The sequence below is a fragment of the Camelus bactrianus genome, chromosome 33 (genome assembly GCF_048773025.1).
Source record: "Camelus bactrianus isolate YW-2024 breed Bactrian camel chromosome 33, ASM4877302v1, whole genome shotgun sequence".
NCBI classification, from domain to species: domain Eukaryota; kingdom Metazoa; phylum Chordata; class Mammalia; order Artiodactyla; family Camelidae; genus Camelus; species Camelus bactrianus.
Genome location: NC_133571.1, coordinates 12265202 through 12288097, shown reverse-complemented (window position 1 = coordinate 12288097; position 22896 = coordinate 12265202). Strand labels below are relative to the sequence as shown.

Below are 22896 nucleotides of genomic sequence, written 5' to 3'. Positions count from 1 at the left end.
AGGGGGTTGACCTCAGTGGGAAGTGGCAGGACGCAGACCTGGGTGACAGTGAGTCAGGCGCCATGTGACAGGCTGAGGGGGAGCCAGGGAAGATGCCCTATGAGGGTCTGCAGGCCTGCAGGGTAGAGGATGCTTGAGGGCAGGGGCTAGAGGTGTTCAGTCCTGGGGAGGGCACACTGGGACCCTTCCTTCGAGACCTTGAATTTTCGGGTCCCCCTCTGGAGATTGGTCTCTGGCTGCACTCAGGCTGGCTGGGAGAGGGCTCAGGAGGGGGTGCTGAGGGCCAGGCAGACCTTCAGAGGCCCTGGGGGAGGCCTGGAATGATGCAAGCTAATTCAGTTTTTTGTTATTATGACAAAGAGAGGAGGAAGGAAGAGACAGAATTAGAAAGGAAGCTCTAATCCCCTGGGGATGGTGAAGGCACGCACAGATCAAAGAACCCACTCTGGCGAGGAGGTGGCTCCTCCTAGGGGAGCCTTGTGTTTCCAGTGGGTTTTGTGGCTTCGACATCCTTGAAATGACCTGGGTAAGGGGAACAGGCCCCCTTTATAAATTCTTTCCCGCCTTCTGCCAGAGCCTTGGAAGGTTGGGGGCGTGGTGGGGAGTGTGGGGCTGGGATGGGGGGCAGGAGGAGAGAGATGGGGAGAACATGGGGAACCAGGTAGGACCACCGCCTTCAGCCTCGTTCTCCCTGAAGAGCTGTTTCTGTTTATCTTCTCCTCTCCAAAAGGGGAGATGCTTTCTGATTATTTAACAACTTCTCAGACCAGAGGCTTTCTGCAGACTGCACAGCAGGGAGAAAGAAAGAAGGCGAAGAGAGAGAAGCCCAGGAGAGGACAGTGGGCGTCCCAAGTGCCCTGAGCTCTGCTCTGCATTCCAGACCCCAAAGCGCGTCTGGGAATTAGCCTTAGGGCCCCGGGGACCCCTGGACGGGGCCGGCTCAGATCTTCCCAGGGCCCTGGCGGGAGTGCAGCCTGGACCGGCCGCCCTCCCTCCCCACAGAACACTTTAGGGGCCTGCTGCTCTCTCTCCCCTTCCTGGGTCTCCAGCCAGCCCGCCGGCTTGATGAATTAGCCCCATAGATATTCCGTCGGGAAAGCAAACACATATCATATATATCTTTGACAAGTTATTATTCTCCCTTATCAGGATTCGGGTGCATCCCGCGCCCGCCATTACTCACACTGCACCCCCGTCCCACCTGGGCCCGGGCACCCAGCCCGCTGCATGGCAGGGCCCGGCCACGCTGGCCACGCGCCCCGCCTTGGGTCTGGGTTGTGGCCTGTGCCTGTGTCAGTGTGTATCTGTGCGTGTGTGGAGAGTTCCCACCCTGTCATCCAGGCCAGAGCCTGAGCAGGCACCATCCTGGCCCCTCTAGGCCCAATTAACTGGACATCACTCCCCAGGCAGAGGCTGGGCCCAAGCTGGACCTGGTGGTGTTCTTTGTTTCTCTCATAGGAACCAGGAGCAGGGGTTTTGTCCCAAGGAATGTGCTGTTTGGGCCTCACCCATGTCCACTTTGTGCCCCTCCCCGCCCTGCCCCCGTTCCCCTTTGCTGCGGGGGTTGGGGGGGCACCCCTGGTTGCCGGCAGGACGGACTGCTCTGCCCCCTCCCATCATCCCAGGGCTTCCTGGAGCCCAAACGGGCTCCTCAAGGCCGGCCTCGGAGATGGCTGAGGCCCAGTGGCTGGGAAGCCTGGGGACACGGCCCCAGTGAATGAGATGTGATATTATGCTCTCAGCCTGGCCGCTGGGCCCCGATTTGTCATCTTTCACCCCAGCACTCCCATTTCCCCAGAGGCAGGCTCCATATTAACAAGTCCTCTACTTGGGAATAGAAATGGGGCCTTTGGAATTGCTCCTGACAGTTGCTAATGCACTCAGGCTGTGGGTGGGGTGGGAGGTGCCCTCAGGCCAGCCGGTGGGAGCCCGACACCCTGGGAATCTGCCTGCTTCTGAAGTGGGGAGGTCCCTGCTGCCTGACAAGCTGAGCTGGGGGTGGCTCTCAGACCCCCCACCCCACCCTCCCCTCAGCTGGTGGGAACTGTGAGAGGCTGCCTCCCCTCACCCTGAGGCCCAGCCCTCCACCAGCTCAGTGGGAGCAGAGACCTGAGAGCCAGCCCTTCCCCCCGCTGGGGTCTTCTGTGTCCGCAGTGTCTGCTCCTTCCAGCTTCAGGTTCTGTGTTCCCGGGCACCTCCTCTCCTCTCCTTTGGGTCAGCTGCCCAGCCTCTTGCTGTGCCCTGGGTCATGGAGAGGCTGGGAGAGGAGCCTCCCATTTGGGTGCCCGCGGCTGAGTCCTCCTAAGTGGACTTGGTGCAGCCAACTGAACAGGCTTCTGTGCCCGGGCTGTGGCCCAGGTGGCTACCAGGGACATCCATGGCTCAGTCCTGTCCTCAGGGACTCCCAGTCTCCTTGGGGATGGCTAGGGGAGGGGAAGATAGATGTCCTGAGAGGTATTCTGGGCCCAGCTGCTGAGAGGTACCCTAGTATCCCATCTTCAGATGCGGGTGGGGGAACTGTCAGCTAAGGAGAGGGGAGTGGGTAAGGGCACTGGAGGGAAGGGCGCAGGCTGTGTTTGGGGGAGTGCTGTGACCTTCACTCAGGGTTCTCATCATTGCCCCAGGGCCAGAATCCTGCCCTCCAGGGGGGCCCTCCTCCTGACTTCTAATGCCCCCATCAGCTGGGGAGGATGGGAGACAGATGAGGTGAAAAGGGTGAGCGGGAGTCTGGTGTGGTTTGGCCTTTTGGGGCCGCCTCATCCAGGCCTGGCCTCCAAGCTCCAATACCTTGTAGGATCTCGTGGATCTGGTGATACCACTGGGTGTGCAGTTTTCCTGGGGCTCCAGGTTCTGTCCTGGGACAGATGTGTTGGATGTGTTGGTTGCAGTTAGTCTCACAACCACTAGAGGGCAGTCCTAGCCCATGTTTCCTTCTTCCTGACCGTGAGGGCCCAGGTAGGGATGAGAATAAAGGGTGTCGGGGTACCAGTGCTGGGAATGGGGGTGTCTGTTCTGCTGCCTCTCTGCGTTGGGGCCTACTATTGCCTGAGCATCTCAATTCCCAAGTTAGGGAGGAAAAAAAATCTCTGGAAATTCTGAGGAAATGGGGGAAAGTCATTTTGTTTAAACATTTTAATATGATACTCATTTTAGTGCCTTTTACAAAAATGAGTTATGAACATTAAAAGACTTTGTGGAAGACCATGAAGCTGGTGGTCAAGGCCTTGGTGCCAGACTTCTTGGTTGGAATCCAGCCTCACCACCTAATTGCTGAGTGACCTTGGGCAGGTTGAATAACATCTCCAAACCTCAGTTGCCCCTTCTGTAAAATGGGGAAATATTATCCACCTCGCAGGGTTGTTGAAAGAATAAACACTGTAAGGGGCACCTGGCACGCGCCCAGCACGTAGTAAGGGTTCCAGCGCAGCTCTTTCATTTTCACAATAAGCAATTATGTTTGATTTAGATGCACGAGTTAAAGCCCCAGATTTAAAGGAACCCCCACTACCCAATAAAGTAAAAGAATTGGAAGGACTTCCAACCCTGACAGTTTCTAGGCTTTGTACAGAATGAATGAGTGCTGATTCACAGCTTAATTTAGACCTCGCGTTTCCTTAGGTGTGAGTGACAGCTAGTCACCCCCCGGGGCCCTCTGAGGACACCTGGGCCCCCTTCGCCCTTGCCACATCATGGGTTGCTGGCTCCAGGAGCCAGTGAAGCCTGGTCAAGGATCCACCTTGGAACCCTCTGGCTCATGCTTCTCCCCTCCCCCAGCCACGCATAAGAATCACATTAGTTTGCTGTAAAAGCTATTACTGCCTGAGCCCCGCCCCTGAGGTTCTGATTTCCTTCGTCTGGGGGGTGGTCCAGGCATCCAGGTGATTAAAGGCTGGATGGATGATGCCACAGAGAATGCAGGGTGGAGGATCAGGTGAAGGGAGGTGCCCCCAGCCCCCCAACCCTATGGCCTCACAGAATTCTCTACAAACTTAGGAGGAGATGTTTGGCTTGATGTAGGAAAATCCTTTGGGTTGTTAGCGAGGAGGCTTGGTTCCAGTGCTGGCTTGGTGGTTAATTCTGTGGGGGCTTTTGGGTAAGCTCCCTGCCTCCAGGCCTCAGATTCCTCATCTGTCAGAGGGCAGGAGTAGCACCCGTTGGGCCTAAGTAGTCATCTGATGCGAGGATCAGAGCTGGACGTGAGAGTGAGGATGCTTGGAAAGAGTGAAACTGAGACGCAGTTTTCTCTCACTTCTTTTTGAGAGAAAAGGAGTGTTTTAGTTTCCTAGGGCTTTCGGAACGAAGCACCACAGCCCGGACGGCTTAAACAACAGAAATACACTGTCTCACTGGAGGCTGGAAGTTCAAGATCAAGGTGTTGGCAGGGTTGCCTCCTCTGAAGGCTGTTGGGGAAGGATCTGCTCCAGGTCTGTTAGCTGAGATGCTGTCTTATTCCAGTGTCTTCACATCATCTCCTCTTAATGCGTGTCTGTCTGTCTGTCCCAGTTTCACCTTTTATATGGACACCTGTCCTGTTGGGTTAGGGCCCGTTCTAATGACCACACTTTGACTTTTCTCTGTAAAGACCTTATCTCCAAATACTGTCACCTTCTGAGGTACTGGGGGCTAGAAATTCTGCATAGCATTTTTAGGGGACACTATTCAGTCCACAACAGGGAGTGAGCAAGTGCCCGAGTGCTTGATTCAGAAAAGAACAGCAAGAACAACACCCCCCAAGCCCTGGGAGGGGACAGAGTCGGGGCAGAGACCAGGCTCAGCCTCCACCCCCAGCCACAGCTCCCTCCCTCTGCCTCCTCACCTGGGGCTGGTTTGCCTTCCGGGTGATGGGTGTATGGATGTGGTGGTGGGTGTGTGGTCCAGCTCCGGCGGCACCAGGCAGTCCCTGCAGGAGACGCCTCCTGAGTACGACTCTTACACAGTGTGGGGGTCTTGGGGGTGGGGAACAGCAGGGAGAGGACAAGAGTCTGTTTGGTGGTGCCTTTCAGTTACAAAGCAGGAGGGATGCTGCAGGCATGGCCAGCTCCCCTCTTGCCTTAATGTTGGCTGGGGAAGAGCAAGGAGATCAGGAATACTGCGGAGAAAGGGGCTCATGTAATACTCAGGCCACGCGGGGCCCAGAGCTTGTTCCTGTAATTGACAAGCACACGGCTGCCTCCCTCCCTCCCCTCCCTGTCTGCACCCAGGGATCCACCAGGCAGAGGGTTGGGGGGTTTGTGGGGGGAGCCTGCTGCCACCAGGCCAGGTGTGCATCCATATTTATAAGGGGTGAGTCCCTGGGAAGCAGCCGGATGCTGAGTGTGCCGGGCAAGCTGTCTGGGCCAGCTGCTCCATTCCTGGCCAGCCACCGGAAGGAGGAGATTCTGGAATGTCAGCTGAAACAATGGTACCTTGATGTGTAGTGTTTGCCAATTTCTGTGGTGTAAAGGCTCCCACTATGGCTGATTTCATGCTACCAACATGAAGTCAAAACGGGTTCACAGATCTCCTGAAAATTTAATATTGTGGCCCAACCCCCTTGGTATAAAGAAGGAGCTGAGGTCCAGAGGTGGAATAGCCCAAGGTCACATTGCAAGTTGATGAGGGGCTCATCTGGACTATGTTGCCAATTGTGCTGGAGTGTGTCTGTCTTTCTGGTGTCGCCACTGACGATGGGTCCCTGTGACTGTGGGGCAGGGAAGTAAAGGGCGGATTGGCCATCCAGAAGGCTAGCTGTGGGAGCTCTGCTACCCAGCCTGTCCCAGTAATAACACCCAACATCACAGAGTCCCTTGTAGATTACCAAGTGCCTTCTTGTCTGTTACCTCTAAATTTAATTTCCACGGCAACCCTGGGGACGGGGGGCATATATTGTTACTACATTTTACAGAGTTGGAAACTGAGGCTTACAGTGATTGTATGATTTCTAGGTCCTATGGCTAGTAAGTGGCCATGTATTCACTCAGACCTAGGTCTTCTGAGACCAGTCCTAGTTCTCTCTGCTCCCCAGGGTGCTGAGGCCATGATGCCTCTCTAGCATTCTGACGACCCTCCACCTACAGGAAGCCCACCCAGAGCGCCTGTGCCATCCACCTTGATATCAGCTGAGCACAGAGGCCCCTCAGTTAGTGCCTGCTGGGGGGTGAGCTGACCCTTGGACAATGGCCAGGGGGCTAACCTCTACTTTCTGTTGTTTCCTGAGGGTGGTGCTCTTGATGCCTGGGTGCAGGCCACTCTCATCCCCCCCTGGTTTCTTCTCACCCAGGACTGGGACCCCCAGCTCATGTCAGCTCAGGTCTTCTCAGGGCTGTCCCCATGCCCCCAGCCTCAGCATCTCTACCCCCCACAGCCTCCCTAGGCCTTTCTTCCAAGGCTGTGCCTGGCACAGGTGAGGAAAGCATTCATGTATGTGGTTTTACTGTGGTTCCTTTTCTGGAACAAATTCCTGTCTGATCCAGGGCAGAATACAGATAGAAGTCTCAGCCTCAGGCCCATCTGCATCTCTCAGGCTGAGCCCAGCATGCTGAAGGGAATTGCATCTTGTTTTGGAGATAGGCAGACAGGTGGGCAGACCAACAGAGGGAGGAAAAGAGAGAAAAGCACCAATGAAGAGAGACATGAAAATACCATGTGTTAGAGAAACAGTAAAAAGCAGATAACCAGAGCTGATATGTGCCAGACACTGTGCTAAGTCCTTACAGTAACCCTCTGAGGTAAATACTACTTGATCCCCATCTGAGAGTTGAGGAAATTGAGACTCATGGAAGTTGAGTATCTTGCCCAAGATCACACGGCCAATGACTGTGGCTCAAACCCCGTATGTCTATTCTTACCCATTATGCTACCAGGCATCCTGTTTAAGAAGAGGGAGGCCATAGTGAGTGAGATAAGGAGAGTGAGAGGTGAGAGAGTGAGTGACAGAGGTTGGATGTCCATCCCAATGCCCTTATATACCTGGGGGGCAGCTTGGGGTGCCACAGTCGAGAGGCAGTGTGGCAGTGCGATGTACCAAGGAGAAGGAGAACCTGATAAGGAGTGAGAATCACCTTTGCTGGCTGTGTGCCTTTGGACCAATCACCTCACCTCTCTCAGCTCTGTGGCAGGCAGCTGTGCACATGTTCCTAGAGCTGCCGGCACACAGCTTGCGGGAGTAAGGGTGGCAAAAAGGACTCTCTCCTCCAAATATTGGGAATCTGTGCTCTGATTTCTGCTTCTGATCACAGAGGTGCAGACAGGACAGGTGGCCATTTTTGTTGCACCTCTTCTATTGTTGAAGGCCCCTCCCCCTCTGGTTGAAGTGAATTCCAGGGACTGGCACCTTTCCCCCCCCTTAATTTTCCTATCTTTTCTCCTGTTTGGAGCCTGATAATAAAAACTTGGACATTCAAAAGCAACTCTATATATGGGGAAAATTAGAAAGTGATAGTGCCTGCCCAGGGAAAGGCTCAGAAAAGACCTGAGAAGACTTCAGATTTACATCTTAGGTGATCCTTGACACAGAGACCCACACTGAGGCATATTATAGTTAAAAACCAAACTTTCAAAAGCCAAAGGCAGGGAATCTTGGAAGCAGCAAAAGAGAAGCAAATTGTTGTATACAAGGGGTTCTCTATAAGATTATCAGCAGATTTCTCATAAGGAACTTTGGAGGCTAGGAGGCAGCAGGCCAAGATATTCAAAGTGCTGAAAGAAAAAAAAAAACCTTGTCAACCTATATCTGATAAAACCATCCTTCAAAAACAAGGAAGAAATTAAGGCATTCTCAGATGAACAAAAGCTGAGGGAGTTCACTAGGACCATTGTACTATATTTGATGACAGACCATCAAAATATATGAAGCAAAAACTGACAGAATTGAAGGGATAAACAGACAGTTCTACATTAATTGTTGGAGATGTCAATATTCCGTATTGGTTAGGACAACCAGACAGAAGATAAGGAAATAGAGGACTTAAACAACATAGCCAACTAGATCTAACAGACAGATACAGGACATTACCAATAACAACCTCATACACATTCTTCTCAAGTGCACATGGAACATTTTCCATGATAGACCATATGTTAGGTCTCAAATTAAGTCTCGATAGATTTAAAGAGATAGATATCATATAGAATATTTTCTCCCACTACAAGAGGATGAAGTTAGAAATCAGTAACAAAAAAACCCTGAAAATTCACAAAATTGTGGCAATTAAACAACAAACTTTTAAATAACTAATGAATTAAAGGAGAAATAACAAAAGAAATTAGAAAATTCTTAGAAGTCAATGAAAATGAAAACACAACATACCAAAACTCATGGGACACAGTGAAAGGGCTGCCAACGGAAATTTATAGCTATAAATGCTTACATTAAAACACAAGAAATCTCAAATCAACAACCTAACCATGCAACTTAAGGAACTAGAAAAAGAAGAACAAACTAAAACCAAAGCTAGAAGAAATAAGGAAATAATAAAGATTAGAGCAGAGATAAACAAAATAGAGAATAGAAAACAATAGAGAAAAATCAATGAAACCAAAAGTTGGTTCTTGGACAAGATTTAAAGAAAAAAAAAGGGACAAACCTTTAGCCAGGTGAACTAAGAGAAAAAGAGAGAATACTCTACTTACTAAAATTAGAGATGACAGTGGGGACATTGCTACTGATTCTACAGAATTAAAGAAGGATTATAAGAGAGTTCTGTGAATGATAGTATGCCAACAAATTATATCATCTAGATGAAGTGGAAAATTCTTAGAAGCACAAAACCTACAAGATTAAATCATGAAGAAATAGAAAATCTGACTAGACCTATAACTCATAAGGAGATTGAACTAATAATAATAATAATAGTAGTAGTAGTAGTAGTAATAATAATAATAATAATAATAATAATAATAATAATAATAATAAATTACCTGACAAATAAAAGCTCTGGACCTTATGGCTTCATGGGTGAATTCTACCAAATATTTAAAGAACTAATGCCAATTTTCCTGCAAACTTTCCCAAAAAACTGAAAAGGAGGGAACACTTAACTTATTTTGTAAGGCCAGGATTACCCTGATACCAAAGTCAGAAAAGACACTATAAGAAAACTACAGGCCAATATCCTTTATGAACATTGATACAAAAATCTCAGCAAAATACTGGCACATGTAATTCAGCTGCGTGTTAAAAGGATTATGCATCATGACCAAGTGAAATTTATTCCTGAAATTGAAGGGTGATTCATCCTATGAAAACTGATTAATGTAATACACCACATTCACAGAATGAAGGAAGAAAACCCCACATGATTATCTCAGTTGATGCAGAAAAATTTGACAAAATTCAACATTAAGAATAAAAAACACCAAGAAAAAAGAAACCAATTAGGAATAGAAGGAAACTACCTCAATATAAACAATCTGCATGTGAAAACACCAGAGTGACTATCATACTAAATGGTGAAAGACTGAAAGAAACAAGGCTAAGATGCCCACCCTGCGTGCCAGGGTTGGTGGTGGACTCATTAACCAGAGAAGGAGGACAGGAGATTTCCGGAAGGTGGCAGTGAGCCCAGCTTTGGACACGATTGTTGGAACATGGAGGTGCGTGTGACCGGCAGGCAGTTAGAAATGCAGGTCCAGATTTTAGGAGAGAGATCAGGCCAGAAAGGAGAGCTTGGTGGAAGGCAATATCTGAGGTGGGGGTGCAAGGAATTCACCAGGGAAGGACGGGGAAGAGGAGAAGGAAGGGAGAGAGGGTGGAAGTTGCTGCTTGGGAAACACTGTCATTGAGGAGTGAGTAAAGGAGCCCTGACAGGAGGCAGAGGAGGTGAATTCAGAGGAGTAGAAGAAAAACCAATGGAGCACAAGGTCCTGCAGCCAAGAGAGGAAGAAAGGCTCAAAGAAGGACTAAAGCAAAGTCATTGTTCTGGCAATTTTGTGGTCCTTGGAGACCTACAATTTCTAAGTATTTGGGTTGTGAGGCACTCAGGGGGACATTTTATTCAATTCTTCTCAACAGGTGGTTTGGAGAGCCCACTGTGTTCTCAGGGCTATGCTGCATCCTTGGTTTCTCCTCCCTACCAGAACATGTGTCTGGGTCCCAGGGAAAAATAAAGAGGGTGGTGAGAAAGAGCCACTTTTGAGAAACCCCACTTGACATTGGAATGTGAGGCTGCATTGCTGAGATGTACCCCAGACAGTGACTTAGAATGTGGGGATGGAGGAGGGGAAGAACCTTCTACTGCTCACCAGAGTCCACAGCTGCTCCTCCCTGGGCTGCACATGGCTGGACTACATTTCCCAGCTTCCCTTGCAATTAGATGTGGCCATATGACTGAGTTTTGGCCCATGGGATGTGAGCAGAAGTGACGTGGGCATTTCTAGCCATGGCCCCTTAGAACCTCCCTTGTGCAATCCTCGCTCTCTTCTTCATTTGCTGAAAAAAAGAGGACTCTGGGGACCTAGAGGAGGAAGGAGCCACCAGATAGACTGGGCTTATGAATGTGTGGAGCCACCTCCCCACCAGGTTGTGCTGTGAGCAAGAGATAAACTTTTATTGTATTCAGCCTATGAGATTTAGTTATTTATCTGTATAACAACTGGTGTCAACAAATCCAGAGATTTTCTCCCCTTGCTGGCCAGCTGCCATGCAGATATGGCACCTCAAGGCTTCAGAGCCTGGAGTGGGTGGAGGGGACCAGTGCAGGCCCTGAGGACTGGCCAGTGGGGAGGTAGCCAGGAGAAAGTTTGGTGCCACCTGGCAGAGGGGATGGTGCTGGGTGGAAACCCAGTGGTGGCCGACTGGGCCTCTACTTTGTACTTGAGCGCATGTGACACATTTCTTGGGGATGTCAGAAATACCACTGTCCTCTAGGTCTTGCAGTTATAATGGGGGCAGAAATGCAGGTTACCACTCTAATGCTATCCCTTTGCATTAAATGTGTAATAGAATAGTGTCCAGCACACAGTGAATGCATCTTCATTGAAGATATTTACAGCTCTGAGGCTGGTGTGACGAGGGAAAACAGGTTACCCATGATACAGTTCTACTGAATTTGTACCTTCTATGCCCCCACCCATCTTCCTCTCCCAGATGCAGCGCTGAACAGGTTGTAGAAGTATAAGATGGAAGTTGGAGTAGCCTTGGAGATTACCAGGTTTCTCTTCCACTTTGTATGTAGATTTGGAAATGGAAATCGACAGCATGATATTAACAACTCCTGAGTCTGCTTTAGAGTCAGGCCAATAGATGGCATAAGTTTGTATTTGTGTCACTGCCAGCACAACCCTGGTCTCCTGACTCCCTAGCCAGGGTTCTCAAAATTAGGACATTAACAAAATAATGATTAAAAAAAGAAATAAAGGAGAGATATCTCTTATAATCCGAATGCATAGACAACTATTGTTCACATTTTAGCTTATATCCTTCTAGCCTTTTTTCTTATGTGTGTGCACACACATATTACTACCTGGAATAATACATATGCAATGTATTTACATTTTATACATACATGTATATATATATACATGAAAAATTAAAAAGAAAATGAATTCATGCTGCACACATTGCCTTGTAAATTGCTTTTCCCACAAAACTACAAGATAATTTTCTATATTATTAAATATTTTTTATAATATTTTGTATGGCTGTACTATCATTTATTTAACTATTCTCTTATTGTTGAACAATAAATTATTCCCAGTTTTTGCTGTTATAAACAGCTCTGAAGTAAACATTTATCACTGCACATTGATGATTTTTTTTTGGATAAAGTCCTACATATGGAATTTTTGGATCCAAAAATAAAAAAAAAAAAACTCTAAAATTTTAATTTTGATATGCATAGACAAACTGGTCTCCAGAAAGCCTTGGCTGACTTACACTTTCATCAGGGGAAGTGATGGGGAACGGGAGTTTCCATTTACTTATGCTTTGCCAGCACTGGGAGGTATCAGTTTCCTGGGGCTGCTTTCATTTGTGGGCTGTACCATGGGGAAGAAAGCATGCCTTGTCCTGGGCCCCCAAGTCTGTTTCTCCTGGGAGTGGGCAAGCTTTGGAGGGATGGGCCAAGCTCAGGTGGGAGGGTGGGCACTGGGAGATGATGACTGGGAGGTCGTGGTACTTAGAAGAGGCAGGGCTGTGAGCTCTCCCATGGGCATCTGACCACCCTATTGGAGTTCTGGCAATGGAGTCTAGCACATGAGCCTTGTTCTGGGCAGTTTGGTTGGGCCAGTGGAGTGCCGGCGATGGGTCTGGGAGACTGGGTGGATGAGGGTGGAGCAAAAGTGGACATGACTAGTTGTTGGCTCCAGGAGCTGTAACAAAAGCAAATATTTGGAGGCTGGGATTGCTTAGCTTTCTCCTTGGAATCAGCAGACTCTCGGAGACTTGGATTAATTTGAAGAAATTTACTAGCGGAGTTTGTGGCAGATAAAACAGTTTGCTTATTTCACACTTGTATGGCCACCTGCTAGGAACTGTTTGTTCAGTTTCAGATTCTTTAATTAAAATCAACATAAAACAGATTGAAAACATCCCAAGAAGGGGATGCTTGATTTGCCGGAGGATATTGCAGAAAGATGGAGTAAAGTGGTTCAAAAGCGCTTCGTCACCAAGCAAGCAGGGGGGTAGATACATGCAGCCTAAGTATGGGTTTGGCTGTGCGCATGCGTGTGTGCAAGTGGCCGTCAAGAGGTGTAGAGAATGCAAATGAACCTTTGAGCATTTACCATGATGATGGTGGGCTGGGGTGGAAATGTGAGTAAGTCCTCTTTGCTTCCAACACTTGGAAAAGGCCAACACTACTTTCTTTCTTTCTTTTTTTACATTTTTTTTTTTTTTACATTTTTTCTTTTAACAAGTAGTCATTGAATCCCTCTGTGTCAGAAATTGTGAATAACATGTAATCCCTGACCTCAGGATGAGAGACAGGAAGGTGAAATAGAAATGGTAACCCAGTGTGTGCTAAGTGCTGGCAAAGGGGAAAAAACGGAGGGCCAGGGGAGCTCAGAGGGGGAGCACCTGACCTTGAACCGTGGAATAGGTGAGGGGCTCAGGTCAGACTTCTGAGAAGAAATGACATCTACCTCAGCTGAGGTCTGATGAATGGATAGAAATGATTTAGGTTAAAATGATGTATCGATTAGTTATTACTCCCATCTGCTGTGTAACAAACATCTATAGTGTCTCAGTGGTATATAATAATTACCACTTATTTAGTTCATGCTTCTGTGAATTGGCTGAGGGTCAGCTGATCTAGGCTGGGCCTGAACAGGCAACTCTGCTCCATAAGTCTCTTATCTTCCTCCTGGGACCAGTAGGCTAGCTTGGACATGATGGAAAAAGCACAAGAGAGTCAGTCCAATTGCACAAGCACTTTTCAAAGCTTTAGTCATGTCACTCCAATTAACATTTCATTGGCCAAAGCAAATCATATGTCTGGACCCAAGGTCAAGGGGAAAAGAAATAAATTCTACCTCTTTAGTGTGGTAATATACTCCATCTCTTTAGCATGGTGGCCATTAATACAATCTGTCATGCATGGATGGTTGTGGGGTGGTGGTAGTGGGGGGGTATTACAGGATAAGGATGCACAGGATTGGACTTGGCACATGGGGAATGTCTGGTAGCAGCACTGGCTATAAAGAAGGGCTTACAAGCTGGAGGCTCCTGGGAAGGCCTGAAGGAGGAGATGAGGAAGGGTCTTATCTGTTAACAAAGCTGCAGATTTTATCCCCAGGGCAGGGAGGAAGCACTGATGGGTTTTAAGATGGGGAGTGACATGGTCAAATGTAGTGATCACTCCGGCTTCAGAGCAGAGAATAGAATGGAGAGGACAAAGCGGGAGGGTTAGGAGACCAGTTAGGAGACTTTGAGTCACTCAGGCTTCCTTGGGAGTTGAGCTCATGATCAGGGGACCCAGGTTGTGAGCTATCTTCTGCTTTATAAGGGTTTTTCTAAATGCTTACCAGTCTTTAACTCTTGGCATGTCAGCGTGTAGCAAAAAGTCCCACTGCTGCCAAAGCAAATGGATTGGCTGAGCTTGTTAAGCGAGTAAGGAAGTTTGTGTGTCCTGAGGCATCCCACCCACCTTGACCTTGACTTAGTGGGTTGGTTCCTTGAATCTCCATCATCTCTCCATAGGCCCTACTAGCAACTGGAAAGCCAGAGGCTAGAGGCCTCTACCCTTGTAAGAATCACTCAGCTCATCCTCAGGTGGTCTACCAGACCCCCTCCCTTCATTTTTGGGGCCACAACACTCTGCAGACACAGCTGGGCACAGGGACTGCCTGCCGGCGACTGTGGGTTCCAGGACGCTGTAGGGAAGTCTCAACCCACTGCCCATTTCTGAAAAGCCCGGTTTTAACTCCTGATTTTGAGCTAGCCACATTACATTTTGTACCCATATCTACTGGCCTTGGTACAGTGGGATAAGCACTGCACTCAGGGTCCAAAGACCTAGATTTGGGTCCCAATTCAGCTCCTTGCAAGCCCTGTGATCTTGAACAAGTCATGGGAGCTCTCTGGGCCTTGGTGGCATCATCGTCAGTTTCTCCCAGCAGGTAAAGTCATCAAATGAGGTCATGGGTGTGGAGGTTCCTGGTGAACCTCTCATCTCTCAATGTCCTGCCCAGCACATCCCTATGCATCCTTGAAATGGCAGCTGAAAGCAACCTCCTCTTCCTGAGGGCCCAGGGAGACCTCTGCTAGACTCTCACAGCTTTAAACATGGCTCCCACCAGGGTGGACCCCTCTCATCAGTGTCTTTTCATCTCTGAGCCCCCAGCCCCTAGCACTGAACTGGCAGGTCTTAGGTAAATAGTGTTGAAGAAATGAGCGTTAACTCTTGCTAGCCTAATCTGGCCAGGAAAATTCATCCAATCTCCTCCTCCTTCCTCTTCTGAAGACATTTCCACCTTGTCACCCAGACTGCCTCCGTCTTCTCTCCCACCCTCGCTCCTCCCCAGGACCACTGCCTCTGGCTTGGGCCTGAGCATGGCTGTAGGTCTGCAGTGTGCCTCCTGCCCTCCTCCAGCCCCGGAGGCCCCTGAGAGTGAGGACTGTCATCACTTCCGTCCCATCCATACCCCTGACTCCTCAGGACCAGGTGTCACGTCCCAAGTGCATGAGTTATGATGTTGACTAAGAAGTCAGCTTGTGGTGGGGAGGGGATAGCTCAGTGGTAGAGTGTGTGCTTAGCATGCATGAGGTCCTGTGTCCAATCCCCAGTACCTCTATCAAAAAAATTTTTTTTCTAATAAATAAACCTAGTTACCACCCTTCCCCCTCAAAGAAGCTAAAAAAAAAAAAAGTCAGCTCAGGCTGCCATAACAAAATACGATAGATGGCATGACTTAAACAACAGACATTTATTTCTCACAGTTCTGGAGGCTGGAAGGGAGGCTGGAAGTCCAAGATCAAGATGCCTGAATGTCTGGTGTTTCTTATAAGGGCACTAATTCCATCAAGAAAATCCGACCCTCATGACCTCATCTGAACCTAATCACCTTCCGAAGGTCCCACCTCCAAAGACCACGCTGAGGGCTAGGGCTTCACCATGTGAATTTGATGTGGGGACACAGTTCAGTCCGTAGTGCCCAGGCAGCCCTGTGTTTGGATTTCTTCTCCCTCCCTCCCACCTCGGACCTGATCAGTGGCCGCCTTGTAAAACACTGGACAACAGGGGGACGGTGGGCCGGGTGTCGGTTTGTGGGTCTGTGGCTGAAGCCTAGGCAAGACACCTCAGTGCTGCCTCGTACTGGCTGTGTGGCCAGGAGAACTCACGGACGTCCTCCGAGCTCAGTTTCTGCACGTAGAACATGGGGATGATATTGCTGCTACTGCTAACTGTGCCTTTTTGAGCCACTCTTGTGTGGGAGGTGCTGTGTGTGCTTGGCTACTGGGTATGAAAATCGGCACCACCACCACCACCACCACAGCATCACAGTGCTGGGGCTGCCAGTCCTTGAGAGCTTGTCATGGTCCAGATGAAGCTGACCATGGATATTACCTCATTAACCCGCACTCACTCCTGCAAGGCTCATCTTCTTGTTTCCAGGTACCTCGCGCCTACTTTGGAGGTTGCTGTGAGGGGCAAGGGAAATGGTGCATGTGCGTGTCTGGATGTTAATCTTTACTAGGGTTAGGGGCGGGCCGGCGGGAGAGAGAGGGAGGAAGGCCTGGACGGGCCTTCCCACCTTGTTTTAGGGGAAGCAGCTCGGATAAGAGACTGCTTGGATTCTGGAGGCGAAGACTGCAGGTTTGAATCCCAACTATGCCACTTTCGACTGTGAGGTTTTGGGGAAGACACTTAGCTGCTCTGGGCCTCAGTTTCCTTACCCGTGGATGGGGTACGATTCCCCACCTCGAAGATTAAACGAGATAAGGAGTAAGTACAAAGCAGTCAGCAGTGAGCACAGCGTGTACTGTGGACCCTGCTGACTGTGAAGTGGTGGTCAGCCGACTCACAGGACGTCCTCAGAAATGAAACTTCCTTCTCTGGATTTTACTTTTATTTGATCATCATCAAGTGTGTTTTCAGGGCAGGTAATGACGGTTCTGGTCATCCAGAGTGGAAATTGAGGCTCAGAAAGGTCAAGCAACTTGCCCAAGGTCCCAAGTGAGCAAATCAAAAGGTGGCTTCTGACCCAGGCCTGTCTGACCCTGGGCCCCATCACTCCCCTCCGGTCTCAGCGGCCTTCCTGCCCCAGCCACCTGCCTCCCTGGTGTCTTCCTGCTGATTCTGGGCCTGGGGCAAGGGTGGGACCCTGTGGTGTCCAGTTGCTGGCCTGAGCCCTCTGTCCTCTCCCCTGCCCCCCCATCACTGACTCCCCAGGGTCCGGTCCTTGGTCGAGGGGCCCACTGCAGTGAATCAGCCTCCTTTGTGGCGTTGATTAGAGGCCTCCTCCTACAAACATCAAAGCTTCAATTAACATGGGCCGCTTGCAACCCTCTTGCAAAACTCTGATAAGAATAGAATTTTCTCTTGGAAAATGGATTTTTATTTAGTTGTGTGTACTGTTGGTTAAATGACCTACTCTATACACTGGCACTGAGATTCCGGGGACAATTAGGGGGCTCGTCAGGAGCTGGTTATCTGAAGGAAACAGGCGCCAGGCTGTTTAGCTGTCTAATATCCTGACGGGGGCGGGGGGCAGAGGCAAATTAAAAAAAGCCTTCTCTCCTTCTCCAAACATGGGGTGCTGAGGGCGGTTTGCTGATTTGGGGCTTTGTGGAGGGAGGTAGGGTGGCCCTGGCTCATGATCTTCTGGAGGTGTGGCTGGTTTGCGGGCCCGCAGCCTCGTATCTGGATGGCTGTGTGTGTGTGTGTCTGTGTGCGTGTTTGTTCTGGCCCCTTTCAGGGAGGCCCTGGGGGAGGCTGGCTGCTGGGTGGGGAAGGGCAGGGCCTCAGGCTGGGGGCACCCAAGATGTGGAGAATGGGAGGCCCTTACTTTTTTGATGACCAATCCTGTTAAACTTGGCCTCTTCTGAGAGATCGGGGTGGGATAACTTTTAGGACTTTTAGGAAGTACTGTCTTCTCAACCTCATTGCCTCTAGGGAAGGAGAAGAAACGCTCTTCCCCCAGCCCAGGGTATAGATGCCTTTCTACTGAGTGGCAGAGACAAGGGTCATTGGGTGCATGCTCCTGACTCAGGCTACCACTGTGCTTGAATGTTTTTGGTTCTGAAGATCCTTTAGAAAAGGATTCCTGCCAACTCTTCTTAGGCTTCAAAAGTTCTGCCTGTTGTCTAACTACATCCCTCCAGCTGCACTCTAAGACTGACTTGAATCAAGCAGATAAGTCTGATGGAGTGGGGGACTTAGGGTTCAGGGAGTGGCCTGGCTGGGAGGGGGAGTGTTTGGGGACAGGGAGGTGAGAGGACAGCTGGGGACAGCAGAGGGCAGGAATATGAGGAAGAGCAGCTCATGGACTAGTATCTCTTCCTCAAGTCAGGGATGCCTGGCGTAGCATGACTGTATTGATTCAATTATTCCCTACAATGTAATACTCTGCATTTGTGTGATAGCAACAAACAGAGTTGAAAGACATACAAAAATAAATGATCTGAAAGTTAATATGGATGAATGGGCATCTATGAATTCGAGGAGAGAGGTTTTGTTTTACATTGTAAAATCAATAGCGTGCAGAACAATGTCCTAACTTCCCCCAGGGACCCCAGCGAACCCTCCCGTATTGATCGCCATGCAAATTAATTGAATTCATGAAATCCACATTGCTGGGTAATTGATGCTTCTTATAATTACCTCCGAGTTATGAGCTTTTAGGGGATTGCATTGATTCCTAGGCAGCAGGGAGGGCAGGGGAGGGAAGAGGTTGGGTTCCTGGAACTGCTGGCAGTAGCTGCCTGAGTGGACAGTGGGCAAGGGAGGGAGGTCAAGGCTTGAAGGGGGGTTGGGCATTTGCCTGGTGGTAGAGGGATCCTCATCCTACAGTGTTTATTGACCCAGCCTGGGTGAGGCTGGGGGTTGGGACAGACCTGAGCAGCTACTCTTGGGCATTTGAAGGTCCGCCAGGATGGATGGCTGCTCTTGGGAAGCTGAGACCATCTTAAGGGAGTAATAACAGAAAACACTCATTTAGCATTTATTACATGCCAGGCATTGTTCCAAGTACTTTACACCTATAGAACTCGTTAAATCCTCAAAACAATGTAGGAGGCATGTGTTATTACTGTCCCCTTTGATTACTGAAGAAGTGAGTCACAGAGAGGTTGAGTAAGTTGCCCAAGGTCACACAGGGGCAGAGCTGGGATTCTCCACCACCAGCTTAATCCATGAATGGGCTTCAGGAGCAGATCTCCTCAGGTCATATGAACAGTCTGCATGTTGGTGCACATGAGTGTTTTTCAGAGGAAGGGTCTGTAACGGCATCAGCTGATCACGAAGGCAAGAATCTGTCATAGAAACATTGTTTCTGTTATTGTACAATAGTAAGTGTTTAGATCCACATTCTAGCACAACAAAGTATATGACCTTGGGGAAGTCACCTAACTTATCTGGTCCTCTTCTACAACTGCAAAGCCTGGAGGGGCAGGTGTTCCCCTGGCTTGTCTGCAGCTCTGGAAGTCTCTGATTGACATGGTGTGTTTACTTATGTGTACCTCCCAGGAAGCCCCTAGCTGAGGGGAATGTGGGGCAGAAATTATGCCCATTTTTACAGAGGAGGAAACTTAGAAGAGCTAGTGTTTTTCCAGAAGATCACATGGCAGGTTAGTGGCAGGGACATGATGAGGACAGGTAGAACCAGTCTCCAAGCCAGACTCAGCTCAAGCCACCATCTCTTATCTACGTAGAGACTCACCCCCTCCAACCCCGCCCACCTTGTGGATCAGTGAAACCCCAGACGAGTCTGATGCTGGCTCCTGCAGCCTGTAACCTTTACCCCTCTGCTTTAGAGCCACATGCCAGGTAGGCCCTGATGAGCTTCCTGCTCCCCACTGCTGCTGCTTGGGAAAGTCATTGCTTCTCCCTGGGCTCAGCCCTTTCTCTGTGCAGTGAGCAGGCTTTGGGAGCTGTGACTGGGGCTGGCAAGGGGTACTTGCAGCCACAGGGTGGGAAGGCTGGGTTGGAGCCCAGGGGAGGCAAAGTATCCTAACAGATACTATCTCTATGCTTCCCAGAAAGGACCTGGGTGATGCCGGCCTCCTCTTGTTGTCCTTCCCTGGGCTTGGCCATTTGTATTGCTCCTCCCGCCTCCCTGGCTCCATTTGGGAGCTGTCGAGGTGATGTTCAGAGAGACTCATCCCCTGATTGGTGGAGTCTGGCGTGGTGGAGCTGAAGCACAATGAGTCACTGTCCATGCTGGGGACCTGGCCTGGCTCCATGTCCTTGCCAGGGCTGTCTGGGCTGGCCAGGTGGCACTCACAGCAGGGAGAATGGGGCTCAGAGTTCAAGGTGGTGACTGGGGTAGATTGGCAGCTTGGCCCTCCCTCCCTGTGGCTGGAGCTTCTGCCTGGCTCTTGAGGACTTGGTAGGGGAAGGATGGGACTAGGAGCTCCTTGTCAGCACTAGGCAGTGGCCTGGCTCTCCATCTCCCAGAAGGTTCGGGGCTAGGAGGGTACCGACTCCTTCCAGGGCAGCCACCTGTGCAGAGAGGACGGGGTGTGTAGCATGCTCAGAGGCTCCCGTCACTGCTGTCACACCTCCTTGCCAGCCCTCACCCCATCCTCTTCCTTGTTGATCTGAGGCTCCGGGCTCTGCTAGGGTGTCCTTTGTGACACCAGTCACAGATTTGGAGAAGGGACACGAATGCTGAGACATCCAGGCCCCCAGGGGACCAGCCAGTGGGTGGAACTCTCCCAACTCCATCCTAGCGTCCCAATCATGAACTCTTGAATGACCTTAAAGCTTATCCTCTGGACTCATGAGTCTTGAGAGATGGGAGGGATCTTACAGGATCATCCAATCCAACTTCCTCCCCCAAAATAAGGCTCCCAGAGGTCCTATGACTTGCCCACAGCCAGTACACATATGGTTGAGCCTTCAGTCCAAGGCCTCTGACTCCTAGGTTCAGGTTCTTTCCATGACACCAAAAGAATCTCCCAGCCACCAGCCAGCCTCATCTCCTCTCTTGATACTTCTGGGCATCTCTGGGCAGGAGTGGGGGGCATCCACTGAGGAGTCTTTGCTCCCCTTCCTTTCCCCTTCCTCACCCCCAGAGAATCCTGAAGCTTCATACATACTGAGCACATGGTGGAAGTCTCCTGCCTTGCTGTCTGTGCCTTCCCTGCAGGCTATTGGGCCCCCTGAACCATGAAAAGCACAGACTTCTAGACCTAACCAGACTCCTTCCTCCCTCCCTTCTGAGGGAGAACAGCCCAGCCCCCCTCAGCACGCCCTAAGGCAGCGCTGTTCTAGGACAGCCTAATTAGGTGGAGTTGATGAACTCATCAGAAATGTGTTTAGTTAAGACTGAGAACAAATTGTGGGATGGCTGGTCTTCCTCTCTCTCCTCTTTCCCTGCAGGAGCGGGATTCTCTCTGTCCACAAAGAGCCCTAAGAATGGCCTAGGGTGAGGTCTGGCATGAGGCCTAGAGTGAAGGACACCCTCAAATCATCCTTACATCTATCCATCCCTCCATCCACCTATCCACCTACTCATTCATCCTCTACTTGTCCTTCCATTTACTTATCCATCCACCCACTCATCCATCCATCCGTCCATCCATCCATCCATTTATTCATCCATCTACCCACCCACACATCATTCAGCATGTCCTTCTCTTCCTCTGTGCAGGCATTGTGGTGGGAGGTGTACTCATGGGGACAGAGATGAATGAATGCTGGGGAGAGCGGGGCAGTAGGGTGTGCAGGGAGGAGGACAGATTCGCACCCCATGTCAGAATTTCTTGGGGTTCCCAACAATTACCACTTGAGGAGAAGGCGTTGGAAGACTAGACTTCCCTCTATAAGTGAAATTAGGCTCCTTGAGTTGTTTAAATTCTGTGCTACAAAGACGTGGCCTTATTTAGTATCGCACGCCTTGGTGAGACTGTCATCATTGAAGTCGCAATCATCCTGCACATTTGAGGAGGGCCCATCAGGCCTGTTCCCTGTGATCTCATTTAACTCTTGCAGCAACACAATGGATCTGATGCTATTATTACCCCCATTTCATGGGTGAGGAGACTGAGGCTTAGAGAGGTTAGCAGAGCAAAGGTGGCTGGTGAGTAACCCAGGGCTGTGATGAGAATGAAAAGAGATCAAGGCCCAGATTTGCTCTGTAAACAAGCCTTCAACTAATTAGAATTGTTATGGGATAGGAATGACCAGTGTCCTTTTTTTTTTTTTTTTTAACCTTTCCTTGTTAAGCTCCCCTTGCAAATTATTTCAGCCCCTAAAGGAAACGGGCAACTTGGGAGTCAGAAGGTAAATAGAAAATGGGAAACCCCTGGCCAGACCTGCTCTCCTGGCTTCAAGGGGTGGGAGTTCCAACCTTAATGGAATTTCAACTTTGCAGTTAATGTTGTATATTTATTTCTCATTTGCTTCTCATGTGATGAGGCTCTTTGCCACACCATGAGAATAATACCCCAGGAGGCAGGACGTATCATCATTTTACCGATGAGACAAGGAGGCAGAGAGAGTCAAGGTCACTTGGGCAAGGGAACCCAGGTAGGAAGTGTTGGACTGAGGTTTGAGGCCATGTTGGGTAAACATCACCTTGTTCTCACTTCTACCCTGGCCTGGGCAAGCCACACCACTGGGTCAGTGTGGGAAGAGTCGGGGACTGTGGGGACCTCCTCACTCCTGCTGCCTTTCCTGGGAATTCTGAATAACCCAGGCCCTGCCCACGCCTTCCACAGCCAGGCTGGCTCTGGGTGCCATTCACAGCTCTGTCTGCCGCAGGACCTGGGGATGTCCGGCCTCGGTGCCTCTGCATCTTCTCCTTACCCTCCCTGCTGCGGGCACTGAGTTCAGCTGTTTACAGCACAGATCCCAGGGGCTGCCTTTGAGGATGTGGCTCTAGACCCAGCCACAAGCCCCTGTACTAGCTACCCATTGCTGCATAACACGTTATCATACAATTTAGGAGCTTAAAATCATAATACGGGTTTATTATTTCACATACTTTCTGTGGGTCAGGAACTTAGGAGTGGCTTATCTGGATGGTTTTGGTACCTGGTCCTCATGAGGCTGCAGCCAAGATGTCAGCTGGGGCTGCATCATCTGAAGGCCTGACCGTGGCCAAAGGAGCCACTTCCAAGATGGCACACTCAAACATCTCTGTTCCTTGCCGCGTGGACCACTCCATAGGACCATTTGAATGTCTTCACAGCATGGATGCCACTAGATTGAGTGACCCATGGGAGAGCACAGAGGAAACTGCAATGTCCTTTATGGCCTCAGTTCAGAAGTCACTGTCACTCCTGCCACATTTTTGCTGTTAGACATGAGCCAC

At 49.8% G+C, this 22896-nt stretch overlaps 1 long non-coding RNA gene across 2 annotated transcripts in view; it reads left to right on the top strand.

Annotated features, from left to right (window-relative positions):
• Positions 1 to 22896, top strand: part of LOC123616444 (uncharacterized) — a 52554-nt gene that overhangs the window by 8812 nt on the left and 20846 nt on the right. The gene's annotated exons all lie outside the window — the stretch shown is intronic.